The 5,060-nt window shown below is 53.4% G+C and overlaps 1 pseudogene across 1 annotated transcript; it reads left to right on the top strand.

Moving 5' to 3' along the window:
* The first annotated feature begins 1,592 nt into the window (after window positions 1-1,592).
* On the top strand, window positions 1,593-5,060 carry LOC308432378 (large ribosomal subunit protein uL29-like; annotated as a pseudogene). The gene is made up of 2 exons: window positions 1,593-1,622; window positions 4,698-5,060. The product of its transcript is annotated as a large ribosomal subunit protein uL29-like (transcript).

Genomic DNA, 5,060 nt, shown 5'->3' with positions numbered 1-5,060 from the left:
ATGGGAAGTGCTTGCTAGACGTGAGCAGGGTTGTATGGAAGCCAAGAAAAGTGCTACCACTGGTAGGTTGGGGACCAAAGGACTGCCTTATTTTGAACCTAAAAAGACAGGGTAATGCCAGGTCAGCATAGAATTAAGAAAGGATGCTGAAGGCAAATAAAAACACCTAGGAAAAGCGCTCTGCCTGTTGCCAAGTTGGAGGGAGATAAGAAAGAGACAAAACGTGTAATAACTCCTTATGATCTGGTGGTGTTAGCCTGGACTTACCTGAAAACACTGAAAGGCTGCTATGCTGAGGTCAGCACTCTGCAAAGAGCGATCTCTAGAGGAGTTGGCTTCAGCCCCTCAGGTTATTGACAAAAGTTATTTAAGATCCTCTTGTGAGGGGCTGCCTTTGCACCCTATTTTCTTCTTCTACAAACATTGTGTGAGGGGTACAGAATACTAAAGGAAATGCAGGTGAGGTACTCCTCCAAGTTCTAACGTCTCTATTTTATGTCTCCCAACGACAAGAATCACTTCCTAACCGGTCACGTGTGCTGTACACATGTAAGTATTTGTTAAAGAATGTACGTATGAGACAAAGGCTAGGAGTGCAGCTCAGTGGCAGAGAACCTGTCAGCCTAGCAAGCGCAAGGTTCTGACTTGGATCTCTAGCAACACACACACACACACACACACACACACACACACACACACACACACGGGGGTGTGCATGCACACGCAGGAAAGGGAGACCTGAGGTTGGCAGAGGACCCGAGTGCTAGGAGCAGGGAGAGAGGAAAAACTTTAGAAAGTAGACAAAAATAGTCCAGAGTCCTTCTTCTCCCCAGCTCCCCGTGCAGAGGGAGTACAAGCTTAAGATAGAAAGCTTGAACATTTGCACGCTACTTTGCAGGCTACTTTCAGTACCAGATGAGCAGAGCAAGTGAGGAGGAGGGAGGGAGGCAGGGAGAGAGGGACAGAGTCCGAGAGTCCACAGCAGCTGCATATGCTGGCAGAAACCAAAAGCAAAACAACAATAAAAACAAAACAGAGGTTGAAAATGTACACCCCACACTACATACACTACTGAGTAGATTCGTAGTTTATCCAGACAGTCATCTTTGGGTCCACATGCCATTCGTAGATCAGGAAATGATCTCCTCCCAGCCTTTGACCAGAGTAACATCCAGAGGCTCATTTAAAAGACCCTTGCTGAGTAATTGTCTAGGTGGCTCTAGAGGCAAAGGTACCTTCTTTCACTGCACTGAACACAGGACCTGCGTGGAAGGACTGTTAGCTGAGTGCTTGCCCCCAGGGTAAATGGCTGAGCTAGAGAACAGATTTAGATTTACAAGTTTCCTGAAAGAGGAAAGGGTAGTACCAAGTATTTGAAGATGCTGGTGTTCAGAGCAGGTCAGTGGAGAGCTTCCTCGTACCCAGAGACAAAAAGACACCCCTGGGTACAAAACCTAGGGCCCAAGGTGCAGGCATTACCTTTTGGCTGCTGAGCAAACAACATAAAGGTCGACACAGGAAGTGAAATACCCCTAAGGGTTTGCTTTTGGTCAGAAGCCACAGACACAAACAGCAAAAGAAGGAAAAGCAAGATGGTGAGACAGGATCTACGCTGTGCTCAGGTGAGTGCCACACAGAGAACAAGACAGGCATTCAGTGCCTAATGGAGATGTTGTGGTCCACTGTGTCCCCTCTCCTCACCTCTCCTCTCCTCTGCTCTCCTCTCCTCACCTCTCCTCTCCTCTCCTCTCCTCTCCTCACCTCACCTCTCCTCTCCTCTGCTCTCCTCTCCTCTCCTCTGCTCTCCTCTCCTCTGCTCTCCTCTCCTCTCCTCTCCTCACCTCTCCTCTCCTCTCCTCTCCCCTCCCCTCCCCTCCCCTCCCCTCCTCTCCTCTCCTCTCCTCTCCTCTCCTCACCTCTCCTCTCCTCTACTCTCCTCTCCTCTGCTCTGCTCTCTTCTCCTCTCCTCTGCTCTCCTCTCCTCTCCTCTCCTCTCCTCTCCTCTCCTCTGCTCTTCTCTCCTCTCCTCACCTCTCCTCTCCTCTCCTCTACTCTCCTCTCCTCTGCTCTGCTCTCTTCTCCTCTCCTCTGCTCTCCTCTCCTCTCCTCTCCTCTCCTCTCCTCTCCTCTGCTCTCCTCTACTCTCCTCTCCTCTGCTCTGCTCTCTTCTCCTCTCCTCTGCTCTCCTCTCCTCTCCCCTCCCCTCCCCTCCCCTCCCCTCCCCTCCTCTCCTCTGCTCTCCTCTCCTCTCCTCACCTTTCCTCTCCCCTCCTCTCCTCTCCTCTCCTCTCCTCTCCCCTCCCCTCCCCTCCCCTCCCCTCCCCTCCCCTCCTCTCCTCTCCTCTCCCCTCCCCTCCTCTCCTCTCCTCTCCTCTCCTCTCCTCACCTCTCCTCTCCTCTGCTCTCCTCTCCTCTGCTCTCCTCTGCTCTCCTCTGCTCTCCTCTCTTCTCTTCTCCTCTCCTCTCCTCTCCTCTCCCCTCTCCTCTCCTTTCCTCTCCCCTCTCCTCACCTCTCCTCTCCTCTCCTCTACTCTCCTCTCCTCTGCTCTGCTCTCTTCTCCTCTCCTCTGCTCTCCTCTCCTCTCCTCTCCCCTCCCCTCCCCTCCCCTCCCCTCCTCTCCTCTCCTCTCCTCTGCTCTCCTCTCCTCTCCTCTCCTCACCTTTCCTCTCCCCTCCTCTCCTCTCCTCTCCTCTCCTCTCCCCTCCCCTCCTCTCCTCTCCTCTCCTCTCCTCTCCCCTCCCCTCCCCTCCCCTCCCCTCTCCTCCCCTCCTCTCCTCTCCTGTCCTCTCCTCACCTCTCCTCTCCTCTCCCCTCCCCTCCTCTCCTCTCCTCTCCTCTCCTCACCTCTCCTCTCCTCTCCTCTGCTCTCCTCTCCTCTGCTCTCCTCTGCTCTCCTCTCCTCTCTTCTCTTCTCCTCTCCCCTCTCCTCTCCTTTCCTCTCCCCTCTCCTCACCTCTCCTCTCCTCTCCCCTCCCCTCCTCTCCTCTCCTCTCCTCTCCTCACCTCTCCTCTCCTCTCCTCTGCTCTCCTCTCCTCTCCTCTCCTCTGCTCCCCTCTCCTCTCCTCTGCTCCCCTCTCCTCTGCTCTCCTCTCCTCCCCTCTGCTCTCCTCTCCTCTCCTCTCCCCTCTCCTCTCCTCACCTCTCCTCTCCTCTCCTCTGCTCTCCTCTCCTCTCCTCTCCCCTCCCCTCCCCTCCCCTCCTCTCCTCTCCTCTCCTCTCCTCTCCCCTCCCCTCCCCTCCTCTCCCCTCCCCTCCTCTCTTCTCCTCTCCTCTCCTCACCTCTCTTCTCCTCTCCTCTCCTCTCCTCTGCTCTCCTCTCCTCTGCTCTCCTCTGCTCTCCTCTCCTCTGCTCTCCTCACCTCTCCTCACCTCTCCTCTCCTCTGCTCTCCTCTCCTCACCTCTCCTCTCCTCACCTCTCCTCTCCTCTGCTCTCCTCTCCTCTGCTCTCCTCTCCTCTCCTCTGCTCTCCTCTCCTCTCCTCTGCTCTCCTCTCCTCTCCTCTCCTCCCCTCTGCTCTCCTCTCCTCTCCTCTCCTCTCCCCTCCTCTCCTCTCCTCTCCTCTCCTCCCCTCTGCTCTCCTCTCCTCTCCTCTGCTCTCCTCTCCTCCCCTCTCCTCTCCTCTCCTCACCTCTGCTCTCCTCTCCTCTCCTCTCCTCCCCTCTCCTCTCCTCTCCTCACCTCTGCTCCCCTCTCCTCTCCTCTCCTCTCCCCTCCTCTCCTCTCCTCTCCTCTCCTCCCCTCTGCTCTCCTCTCCTCTCCTCTGCTCTCCTCTCCTCTCCTCTCCTCCCCTCTGCTCTCCTCTCCTCTCCTCTCCCCTTCTCTCCTCTCCTCTCCTCTCCTCTCCTCTCCCCTCCTCTCCTCTCCTCTCCTCTCCTCTCCTCTCCCCTCCTCTCCTCTGCTCTCCTCTCCTCCCCTCTCCTCTCCTCCCCTCTTTACAGTACCTCTCTTAAAGGTTGGACCTGTGCTTAGGGGTCTCTCCAGTGGCCTCTTGGGTATCAGGGTTGTCTTAGGTTGTCTGATTACATTTCTTTGCTTCTTTTGCTTTGCCGGGACCTGCCTTGTCTCCTCTCCTCTTTGTTGCCCCTTCTTTTCTGCTCCCATTCTTTCTTTCTATTTTTTTTTTCCTGCTGATCTAATACTAAGGCTGGGGAATTAATGCAGTCTAAAGGCTCCATGGTTAAGAGCACTGGCTGCTCTTCCTGGTGACCACCTAGTGCTTCACAACTGTTTGTGACTACAGTTCTAGGGGATCAGATGATGCCCTTTTATGGATTCCACAAGCATCAGGCACACATGCAAATATGTATATATAGATGTGTGTGTGTGTATGTGTGTGTGTACATAATATATTTATGTATTTATATGCAGGCAAAAATCCACATATAAAAAAAGAAGTAAAACTAAAGTTACTGGACTCAAAGATGGGATTGTTTTCAAGTAACTATTACTGTTTTCCTCTTTTTCTTTCCTTTTTTTTTTTTTTTTTTTTTTTTTTTTTTTTTTTGAGACCCGGTCTCACTTCATAGTTCTGTCTGTCCTAGAATTCACTATGTATACCAGGCTGACCTTGATCTCACAAAACCCAACCTTCCTCTGCCTCTCAAGTACTGGGATTAAAGGTGTGCAGACTGGGTGCCCCTCTGTTACTATATTTTCATAGTAGGCCTGTTCGCTAGCTATGATTGCTTTTGAAGATTAAGGCTTGGGACCTGCGTGGCAAGAAGAAGGAGGCGCTGTTGAAACAACTGGACGATCTGAAGGTGGAACTGTCCCAGTTTCACGTGGCCAAAGTGACAGGCGGCGCTGCGTCCTAGCGCTCCAAGATACGAGTCGTACGCAAATCCTTTGCCCGTGTCCTCACCGTCATTACTCAGACTCAAAAGGAAAACCTCAGGAAGTTCTACAAGGGAAAGAAGTACAAGCCCGTGGACCTGCAACCCAAGAAGACTAGAGCCGTGCGCCGCCGGCTCACCAAGAACGAGGAGAAACTGAAGACCAAGAAGCAGCAGCCGAAGGAGCGGCTGTACCCACTGCGCAAGCGCGCAGTCAAGGCCTGA

This window comes from Micromys minutus (genome assembly GCF_963924665.1).
Source record: "Micromys minutus genome assembly, chromosome: 18".
Classification (NCBI taxonomy): Eukaryota; Metazoa; Chordata; class Mammalia; order Rodentia; family Muridae; genus Micromys; species Micromys minutus.
Note: the sequence above shows the minus strand (reverse complement) of the source record. Positions and strands in the feature narration are given on the sequence as shown.